Raw genomic sequence first — 12,056 nt, 5'->3', positions numbered from 1 at the left:
TGGCCGCCTAAGCGCCATTTTAGATAAACTCACATTTTAGTACATGTGGCGATAATACTAATAGCACCATGCGTTTGCATCTTTCACCATTTCTCATACACACATTAATACACACAATTGCGCAGTTAACTAGTCGCATATTAGCGAATGCATAGGACTTTGTATGAAACCGCTGTTTTATTAGCTTTATGCGCACGCATCTGCCCCAAGTTAACTAGCGTCCTTATTTCAAACCCTGAATACCCACACATTACATATTCACACATAAGGTTCAATAAGCTCTAAAGTATATGATTTAAGTTGGTTCAGTTAGTTTAAATGCTGAGAAATAAAGATATATGATAACTAAGGTATTATACATGCTAAACAAGTCATGTTTGGAGTTGTACTGATGCGTATCCTTTTTACAGTATTCCGGTGTTATCGGTGGGGAGATCGCATCATGCATTCCCGAGTTATGGATCGCAGAGCCTACAAGCAACAAAATGTATATTTTAGAAACAACTGTTAGGATGATACAGGAGGCGTGAAGAGGAAGACCCCCAGCTGTTAGAGGCAGGGAGAGTCTGTTTGAACCAGCCTGTTAAATGTGCTGTAACAGATGCTTCACCCCTGAGAACCAATGATATCAGCAACAGACTTCCCTATTGTCCTGTATATTCTGGGGGGTATAAATATGAGTGCAAGAACGCTGGTTCTGAGTCTTCGTGCTGAATGACGAGGGGTCTCTTGCTGATGCCTATCTCTGGGTCCGGAAGCGCCTGCGTATGTATACTGTACTTGTGGTCTGTATAATTTCCTTTTGCGCCTAAATTGTGCCTTGATCAATTGCGTGTAACTGTCTGAACTTTTACCTGAATATCACTTGTGATTTGGAACCACAGATTCCACGTCTAAGTCTTTATTTATGGTGTGACTGCGTACGCAAATTAGCGTCATCCTTAGAAGGTATAGGAAGGTGTGTATAGAGGTTCTGATCCAGTATCGTTATATGAGTGTCCAGACTCCATGTCACGTGATTTGAGATCTCGTTACCGGAGGTTTCTGGATGATCACGTGAGGTTATCCTTATACATCAGAGGCTCCACTTCCGGAATACGAGACTGGAGTATAGTCACGTGACTGGAGTATGTGGGTTTGTTACTGAGGTCTAGTCCCGGAACAGGTGACTCAAAGATTAGTCACATGATCGGAACTAAGTAAGCGGACCCCACATAACAGGTATTTAACTGTTTTTTTCTTTCTGAATTTTATATTAAAGAGTTGATTTACCAATGTATAATAGGATTGCCATCTAATAATATGTGGTAATCACACCTTTTCACACACAGGTGTTATGTACTAAATCATTATCTAAGGGTATATAAAGCCAAATAGCACAGCACAAGCTATATTTGCTTCTGAAGAAGCTGAGATCACTCAGCGAAATGCGTTAAGCAAGGACTACTATTCCCAGCACTTTCCCAGGATTACTTATTGGACCCTGCACTGCACTTTATTACAGCTTTAAACCTTTGTGTTGGAAAACAAACTTATCCAGTTCAGAACTCCAGGAATCAATACAGCTACTGCGAGGTTATCTTGCACATTACCTGAGAAGACCTATCATGGACTGGTAAATCTATTCTCATCCACATCGGTTTATTACTATTATTGCACTTGGAATTTCCATTGGCTTAATTTCACTTGTATCTAAAAATACATCTAAGGATCTATTTTGCAGACCTATATTCGGGACTCCATCCTGGGATTATTTGCTTCATCTGCTACATGCTGTAATTTTTTATATATATTTTTATTTTTGATTATTTTTTAGTGTTTTAATACAATGTGTTAATAAATTATATGTTTTTCCATTGAACCTAGTCGCAATTATAATTTTTAATTGGAGCGCTGTAACTATCTGATACAAAGTGTATTGTGTGTCATAATTCCATCATATACAGGCCCAGCGATCACAGTAAGCCATTAAATGCGGCAGTAGGACCTTCCTGCCTGAGCTGAATATATTTAGTTTAGAAATTGGGCACCATTCCATGGCATGGGAGCAAGTCCGGCAGTCTGGGGGAGCAGCAGAAGAATCTAGCACTGCCCTGGACATATATGTAAATATTGAGCTCTATAGTAGTGCATCCCTAACAGTGCATGTTTTCCAAATCCCATAATTGGTGCACAGGTGTATTTATTATTGTCTGATACGTGGTAAAAGATCCACAGGTGGTGCTATTTATTTAATTTATGATACTGAGAAGAACATGCAGCACTAGTAAAATTCCATTATATTACTATTTCTATTGTGGTCATGGTGTGGGCTGGGGACGGGGTTTCCAGGCAGACGAAAACACCCCTGCATTTGCCTTTGACTTCATGTAGCATCCAGTCTTTCATGGCTGCTTCAAAAGTGGCAAGCAGAGGGGCATAATTGCATTCAATTATATCTTTGGTTCTAGTCAGGCGCACTCCTAAATATTTCAGGGAACAAGATTCCCATGAATAGTTAAAGGACGATTTTAGAAATTCTAATGTGTCTGTGGGGATATTTATTGATAGGGGTTCCGATTTATTGGAATTAAGTTTGTATAGTGAGACCTTTGAATAAGCATCCAGCAGATGGTGTAGAATGGGGAGAGAGTCTCGGGGGTTAAATAAGATAATCAAAATATCATCTGCAAATAGACAAATTTTGTGACTAGTATCCCCCAGCTTAGGGCACTGAACTTCATGTGACCCTCTCATTTTCTCAGCCAGAGGCTCAATTGCTAGTGCGAAAATTAGTGGGGAGAGAGGACACCCCTGATGGGTGCCATTTAAGATGCTAAATATAGAGGATAGGCAACCGTTTACATATATCCTAGCGGAAGGGACTGTGTACAATGCCAGAATGGAACCTAACATATTTCTTTGAAGCCCAAATTTCGTAAGAACCTCCCGGAGGTAGCCCCAGTGTAGTCTGTAGAAGGCTTTTTCCATGTCTAATGATAAGAGTAGTAGTTGTTTTTGAGCTTTCTCACAATGTTCTATAATATGAAAGACTCGTCGGGTGTTATCAGGTGATTGGCGACCCATAACAAATCCCACCTGGTCTGCATTAATTAATTAACAGTGGGTTAAGTCTTATGGCTATTAATTTGGCGAAGAGCTTGATATTTGCATTTAGTAGAGCAATGGGCCTATAATTCTGAACCTCATTGGTGGGTTTGCCTGGTTTGTGTATGGCTATAATCTGTGCTTCTAGCATTTCTTTAGGAAATATTCCTTACTTGGTAGCCTCATTGAACACTAGGACCGGCGCCAGATCCGCCTTGTAAGCCTTATAAAAACTAGAGGGATATCCATCAGGACCGGGAGCTTTATCTAAGGGCATAAGATCTATGGCTTTCTCAACCTCTTCTATGGTCAAATGGGGCATTCAGAGTTTCACATGTAGCTGAGTCTAGGACAGGGAGATCTACATCCCTGAGAAAATCTTTAATACCCTCGAAGCTAGGTTGAGGTGTTAAGGGGTCCTCCTGTAGGTTATATAACTTAGCATAGTACTCAGCAAAGGAGTTTGCTATTTTAAACGGATCGATCACCCTACCCCCTTTCGGGTTATTAATAGCATGTATCTTTTCTCTAGCCCGCTTTCCTCTTAATTTACAGGCAAGTAATCTCGATGCAGGGTTTTCAAATACATAGAACTTCTGATTTAAACGGGCAAGGTTCCTATGCGCATCCTGTAGTAAAAAGACATTAAGTTGCTCGCGTGCCCCAGTTAGCTCTTTATATATGGTTTTATTTGCTGGGTCAACTTTATGAGCTACTTCTAGGGAGTTAACGGCCTCTTCTAATTTTGCCCATTGTAATCTATATTCTTGCTTGAGCTTTGTCTATGTGCAATGTCCCATGAAAAGAGAATAGGGGCATGGTCAGACCATGCCATAGGCATAATATCTATTTTCTTAATAGAAGATAGCATAAATTTATCAGCCAGTACTAAGTCTATTCTTGAATACGAGCCATGTACATGTGAGAAAAATGAGAAATCTCTTTCAACTGGATGTTTAATTCTCCAAAGGTCATATAGCTCATATTCCGCAAGGAGCTGTCGGAAACCTTTAGAAAACTCGGTAGTCTGCCTATTCCTGGGCAAACTGTTTCTGGACCTATCTATCAAGGGGTCGGGCACCAGGTTAAAGTCTACCATAATAATAATGGCACTTTTACTGTATTTCTGGAGAAAGGCACAAAATTTCCTACAAAAATTCAATTAATGTGTATTGGGGGTATATAGGGACGCTATGGTAACCTCCTTACCCTCCAATTGACCCACCAGCACCGGGTCAGAATATTGTTTTGTCAGTACAAATTAACATTGTTTGGAGTTGAGGATTGCTACTCCAGCTTTCTTAGATGGACCACTTGCCATATAGCAAAGGGGAAATCTATCATTATTAAACACTGGAGAGGAGACACAAAAATGCATCTCTTGAACTGCTACAATTTGGGCCTTTAGTTTATGGAAATAATTTAAAGCATTAATACCAATATAAATTTGTTACCTCTGAACTGTGTATAGCGACATATACTAGAAAAAGAAGAGACAAGCAGAGTTTTACTTTTGGTGCACTTAGGATCAAATTTAATTACTATCCTGTCAAATAATATTAAAATATATTCAAGCTTTATTTATTCCATCCTTAAAATAATGCGTTCAACAATTGGCGAAATATTATTTTAAAATAATGAATTGTGCATAAAGTTAGAGTGTGAGAAAGATATATATTTTTGGTATTTAAAAAATTCCCTTTTCACCACTGATCATTCTTATATAATTACACTACCAATTAGTCCTATGAATTTATAGAAAAATTATAATGATTTAAATAGAAACAAAATTATTGATTCCAGCGTCCTGTATCACTACTCAATAAAATGAGAAAAAAATGTGTGTGATTGTACCAATATCTCTGTCAGATATTTCTTTTTTAATAATCACAGGGATATTTTATAGTAATACCTATGGGAATTGAATCCCTTTTATAGCTTCATCTCCACCTTGCAATTTAGTATATCAAGAGTTAATTGCAGGTTGTTTTTATAGACATTATAGTTTAAATGTAACAGGAGTTAGTTTGTATCAGGTTTCAATGAGCAGATCTATGTTTTAGTAGCTATGCTTGTCAATGCTTTACTTGTATCCTTTATTAATGTCCTTGCTTTGCTTTATAAATTGCTACACATTTGCAATGATGTTATAATATCTGTGTTGGTATATATCAGATTTAAAAAATGTGCAGGTACTCCTTCTGTTCACTGGACCTAGTAGTGCTTTGTTTGCACCCCTTTATTCAGGATCTTAGCTTATTTTGATAACTTGCTGCACAATTGCAGAAATATTATCCTGATTTTGTTAAGATTGCTCAGGTTCTAAATTATCCTGTATGTCCTGATTTTCACTTCAACATAAATCTATGAGCAGGATCTCTGAAGGGATAAATGCATAGCAATGACTGGCTTTAATTACCGCACATGTATATATGCATGGATTTATCCCAGAGCTGTGATAAAATATTGGTTAAAGGGATCTAAGGGGTCATTCAGACCCGGTCGTTAGCGCCGATGCGCTCGGACCGGGTCGATGGCCTCCCACAGAGCATGTGCACGACGGCGCCGGCGTGCGCATGCGTGAGACCCGCTATGACCGACAGCGCTGGTCTTAGCGGGTCTCGATCCAAAGGGGGCGAGCAGTCGATGTTGATTGACAGCTCGCCCCGTTTGGAAGGCGGGCTGGGGGGGTGGCAGCCCAAACGGAGGCATTCCTATGGGAACACCTGCCGTTTGGGGGCGGCCCCACTGACATCACTAGTGATGTCAGTGGAGAGCTTCCGGCTCAGACAGAGCCAGAAGCTCTCCGGGGCTTACGACAAGGGAGACCCTACCCTAGGGTCTCGTCGTAAGCCCCGATGGTCGCGATGAGCGGTCGTTAGAGCTGTGGGTGTTAACCCACAGCCTAACGACCGCAACAGAGGCGGGCGGCCAGGATGCAAGCGGCCGCCCAGTTTCTGAGCGACCGCTTGCATCCTCCGACCGCCTCTGAATGAGGCCCTTAGTCCCTCTGCAGTTTTATTTCAGTGTTGTTTATGTAGAGTGTTTTACAGTTAATTTGTAACCACATACAAATATAGCCTCTTTTATAATCCCGGCTTCCAGCACAATGATCGCTCTAGTTATATCACCGCTCATCTATAACTCTGCTAGTATAGATGACACGCATCCTTTTACATCCTTGTTTACGTAGGTGGCACACATTCATTCACTTCATTTACAAAGGGCATAATCGGAAGATGTGAAAATAGCAAGGGTAAATGTTTTATAACATAGTTTAGATCAGTGGTTATTCCATGAAATGCAGACGCACGTATCACCTCTGGGCTGCCTTGATAAAGCAGCCCAGAGGCGAAACGCGCATCGGCGGAGGGGAGAGGATCTAGAAGAGGACGCTTCTGATTTCTCTACCTCTTCAATAGAGGATATGGTTGTCAAGCAGCCATTGCATGAGATGAGGAGTTTAGTAGGAAAACCCATCTGTAAAGAATGTTAGCTTTTCGAAGGGCAGAGGTGATAGGTTGGAGTGAACGTCTCTTTAGTAGAGTAGCCTGAAATAGATCTCCATATAACTGCAACTGGCCCATAACAGCAGCCGTTTCCTCAGATGGATGAGCAGCCTTCAGCAGAGCCTCTTTAATATGGAAGTGCAAACGCATGAGGACATCTCTTGATGCATTCTCCGGTGCCCTTTTGGCTTTAGGGAGCCTATGAATGTGATCAATCAAAAGATCCGTAGATTTCGCAGAAGGAAGGAGCTTTTGAAACAGAGACACTGCGTAATCGTGGAGGCTGCTATTGGAGATATTCTCAGAAACGCCTTGTAGCTTTAGATTATTTCGGCGTGAACAGTCCTCCAAGTCACATACTTTATCTTTAAGTGATGCTATTTCATTATGCATTGCTTCATGCATTGTGATGAGATCGTTGTGGGACACCACCACTTCACCCATTTTCGACTCCAAATCATCCGTACGACCTCCAAGATCATCTATGGAGCGCTGACATGTCTGAAGAGTAGCCCGAAATTCAGCTGCAATGACTTTTTAAATTGTGAGAGGAGTTTTTTCACTGTACCCACTGTAAGAACTTCTCCATCCTCTTGTATCAGTATCTTGAGAGAGGCACGGAGTCCTCGACCCTGCGCTTTGTGCAGGGTGAGGACCCCTTTCGTGTTGCAGTCTCTTCAGCCACTTTTGATTTAGGAGATTGAGATGAGGCTCTGAAGAAGGATATTTGAGAGACAGGTTTCTCGACTCTCGGATTCTTAGGCGCCATGTATGATGTAAAGATTGTTCCAGAATAAGAAGTAGAAATTAGCACGGTCATACCAACATGACTTCAATATACTGAAACCATCTCTGGTCTTACTGTACTTTATAGAGATCTCACTTCAGACTTGGATGTGCTGGGGATAATCTGCACCCCTCACCTGGATTTTAGGGCTGGGGGAAAGGCAGGAGTGGAGTAATCTCAAGCCCCTGTGTGTTACACGGCAGCTCAAACCACCCGCTCACATCAGCAAGACAGCACAGTTGCCAGATGCAGGCTTAGTGCAGGACACCCAGCTGCTAAGATAGCCGTCGCCTGGAGCCCGCTAATCCTCCATCTGGTGGGTGGGGTAAGTAACGGCAGTCTCTCAGGGATCTCCAGAGGGTGTGGGGCAGGAGAGAGAGGTTACCTTAAGCCGCGGGGCGTTCCGGCGGGTCCTGCTCCTAATCCAGTCCCCGGCTTCTCAGGGCTGACAGGCCTCCATGCACCGGTGGTTGGCTGGCACTTTCCACGGACTCTTATCTCAGCCGCAGGTGTCCCGACAGGCACCTAAGGGTCCTGGCAATATACTTTAGACCTCTGGGGTCTAGGAGAGAGTCTCAAGAGCTGCTTTTGTTGGCGTTTTAGCGGAAGCTTACAGGGAGTGCATCCACTCGATTCAGCAGTCAGACCACACCCCCCGTTAATATTATTTTTAACTATGAACCCATTATCCTCCCACTTTTACATTTTGATAAACATTTAACATTAGTATAGACTATTTCCAGAATTTTTTTTTTTACTCTTTTTTGTCAATGCACTTTTGAGATAATCATGATCAAAGATTTCAGTTTGAATGTGGAAAAAGTTTTTCCTCACAAAGCTTATTGGGGGGTAGGGTACTTACCATAGGAAAGGGCATAAACAACACAGAAAAATGACAACACTCCCACCTCTCAAGCTTAATTAGGAGAGCTGCTAAGGCAATTTAAAAATATGCTGGTTGTGCGTTTTTGACAGTTTCTTTAAAACTTTACATATTTTGGAAACGACATGAGATATTTAAATAAAATTTTGTATTTTTCTTAGACTACATATATACTCTCCATATACCAAATTTGAACCAAATCTGAGCTGGTGATGTAAATGTTAACAAAAAGTGTGTTGATTTGACATGGAATGGCCCTCCAGTGTTAATAGACACCTCATGACAGCATCACAGATCCGTGTGTTGCGTCCTAAGACACCGTATCGGGTCGTCTTCAAGGGGATCTATTCGGCATCCCAGCGGTCAAGATGTTGGTGGTCAGAAACCCGGCATTGGAATCCCAACAGCAGTCGGAATCCTGGCTCCAGAATCCTGATGGTATTACACTTGGGGTTAGGGTTATGCACCAGTGGGGGGCTAGGGTTAGACTGTGGGGGGTGGGGGGGTTGTAAGGGTTAGGCTGTGGAAGGAGAGGATAGGCTGCCGGAAAGGTGGGTTAGGTGGAGGGGTAGGCTACTTACCTGCAGACATCTGGATTCTGACTATCGGGATGCTACTATTGGAATTCTGAACACCAGCATCCCGTATCCAACCCGTCTGCGAGAACATCAGCAGTCTGAGTAACCCTGGTATTACTCATATTGCCACGTGCATCTCCCTAGCCAAGGCCAGGATGTCTGCGTCAGAAGACGATTAATGTGTAGGTGGTCTGTGATGCAAAAATTTAAATAATGAGAATTGTAGCTGCCTCTCTCGATGGATTTCACAATTCCTTTATCCTCATACCTACATAAGAATTTGAATATAATGCTTTAAGAATGGCTGCTGGGTAGTTGTTTTGTTTAATTTGTACACAAAGTAAAAAATATATATTTAATAACTATTTTTTGTTTTAAACCCACAGGTTATTCTGGTTTTGACAATTTCTCCTGGCTACTGACTCCTCTGTTGCTACTGCTATGTATAAATATAATGAGGCCAACAAAGCCACAAGATCTGTGATAGAGTGCAGTTTCGGACTATTAAAAGCTAGTTTTAGGTATCTTGATAAGTCTGGTGGTGTGTTATTATATAGTCTAATTTCTCAGATATTGTGCTCTGCTGCTGTAATTACATAATCTGGTATAATCAGCCCTTTTAGATAATGCAATAAACAGGGAGCAGGTAGGGGTCTTGTTAACAAAGTGCCTCTTTGAACACAGATAGGTGGGAGTCAGGTGAGGCAGTCTTTGAATAACAACTACTTCACATGTAAGTATACGTGCCCTTTATGTATAATTTATGTTCTGACAACCTTTTTGAGGTAATGTAGGAGTCTTGATTAGGTGTGTTACATATTAAAACAGGTATAATCTTCTAAAGTATCAGTATTCAATTCAAGTATAAAAACAAGGAGCAAGAAAGTACACATAAAAATAGAATTATTTTTGTCCTAAACAATGGGGCCATAAATGCTGTACATAAGCAAATATTAGTTTGCTTTCTTTACGTTTAAAACATTTGGTTCAAACAGACTACTTTTGTACTACATTATAAACCAGTACAAAATGAACGAATATCCTGAGGTGAGTACAAGGATTGATTTGGGAACAAAGTTAAACACAATTACTTTTTTTTTTCGAAGTGACTTATGTGAGTGATCTTCAGGGTAACTGCGTGAATGGCCACCTGGCGGGGTATAACTGGATGGTGGTGTACTGCTGGACAAAATTGTGGAGGACACTACAGGCAGGCAAGACATTAGTTTGGCCTGAAATTGAGGCATTACGTTGAGCTCTCTAGCTGCATTTGTGAGTGAGTCATGGTCAGCAAGCATTTGCATATGTACAGAGGTTTGAGTTTCTATATCTCTGTTTATCCTTGTACTCGTGACTGAAAACAAATGTCTCCTCATTTGACTCATGATATTGTGATTTTGGCAAGTATCTATGGCCATAATGGCCACTTGACTGCTAAAAATCTCCAAAGGCCTCTATCATTTCCTGCACAGGATCTCTATGGGCTGGTGCTGCAGCTTGGATCAGAGCAGAATGTTCTTCCTGTGGTTCAGCTGCAAGTGGGCTCAATGGCAATAGATGTAGACTGATTAAGTCTTTCACTTGTCTGTCAACAGCAAGGGTATTCATTATGGGGCCATCCAGGTGCTGTGGAACTACACATCCCAGCATTATTGACAGTGTCCCTAAAAATAGAGATAGCCAAGCAGTGCAGGAATTTAAACATCAATTTAGGTGTCCCGGCAGTGGCTGGCCGACACGGCTGAAAATCCTGATCGTCTGCAGGTAAGTATGAACTAACCTAACCCCCCTAACCCTCCTTAGGGGTGTCTAACCCTAACCTTCCCCCCCAGTGCCTAACCCTAATCCCCCCTCTAAGTGCCTAAACCTAACCCTCCCTTCCCCACCGCCTACACCTAAGTCCCCCGGGGGGGTGCCTAACCCTAAGTCCCCCCCAGGGGTGCCTAACCCTCCCTCCCCCTAGCCTAACCCTAACCTCCAGGGGGGGTGCCTAACCCTAAGTCCCCCCCGGGAGCCCTAAACCTAACCCTCCACACACCCCCCGCGGCTGTCCGCAGCAGCGCCCGGCATCACTTCGATCGGGAAAATGACAGGCGTCTAGAATTAGACGCCTATCATTTAACCCTCGCCGGGATAAAGCAGTCGGGAAGCCGGCTGTCGGGTTTCCATGCGCCGGCTTCCCGATTGCATACCAACCACACAGTCTACAGAATCGTTAACCAGCAAAATGAGCATCACTCATTTTATATTGTAACTTGCACAGAAAGGAAGTACAGTATTTGATCAATATAGGGCAATAATAGCACACCATGAGATGATTCTGTTGTGATGTTGTAAATTTCCTCTGTAAGCTGGTTTGGTGTGCAAATGTCAGCTCATTAAGACCAATATAAAAGCAGAAAGAAAGGGGGGCTGTTGATAAGGCATAGCTGTCACGACCAGGGGTGACAGGCTGCTGAGATCGCGGCGCTTACCGCTCCGGGCGCTGTGGCATGGTGTTTCCAGCAGAGGTGCAGGTTCCTGGAGAATAGCGCTGGGTGCTGTGAGTCTCCGCAGACCAAGGGCTTCCATCTGGAGGCAGGTGAGAGGGGCTGAGACTGGTAGAGCTTCCATGCTGTGACCACTGGGCGCGGCCATCTTGGATTTGGGTCACATGTCGTTTCTGGCCAATCAGGTTCAGTCTGGGCTGGGGAGGCTATCAACCAATCCTGCACTACCTGAGGGTACTAAAGGGCTGTCCAGAGGCTCTTTAGTTGCCAGTGCAACGTCTATCACAGCATATGCTGTGAGCTAGTTCTCTGTGCTCCTTTGCTCATTTAAAGTGTCAGTACCAGTGTGTTTCTGCAGACTCCCCTCTCAGCCTTGGTGCAGTTTGCTCCTGTTACTACCTGTCTCCTGATCCCGTCTACCTGCTATACCCAGCCTACCCCGGGTCTCTAAGTTCCGCCAGTGTCTCGCAGCCTGGTTCTGATCCCGTCGCGTGCCACTGCTTCATGAGTCATACTCCCCTAAGGCCGGCTGCCTTCAAGTACCAGCAAACAAGTCCTCATCCGACTCCACTCCGGGTCCAAGCGCACGCCAAGCCGTGACAGTTTGCACTGGCCAGATGGATTCGGCCAGTGGACAGGATCTGAGGACCGACTTGCTCCAGGGTATCGCCAGTCGCCTAGAGGGACTAGAGGCGTCTCAGCGCCAAATGGCTCAGTTCCTGC

The sequence above is a fragment of the Taudactylus pleione genome, unplaced genomic scaffold (assembly GCF_031769625.1).
Source record: "Taudactylus pleione unplaced genomic scaffold, aTauple2 ptg000130l, whole genome shotgun sequence".
In the NCBI taxonomy this organism is placed as follows: Eukaryota; Metazoa; Chordata; class Amphibia; order Anura; family Myobatrachidae; genus Taudactylus; species Taudactylus pleione.
This window is presented reverse-complemented; position numbering follows the sequence as displayed.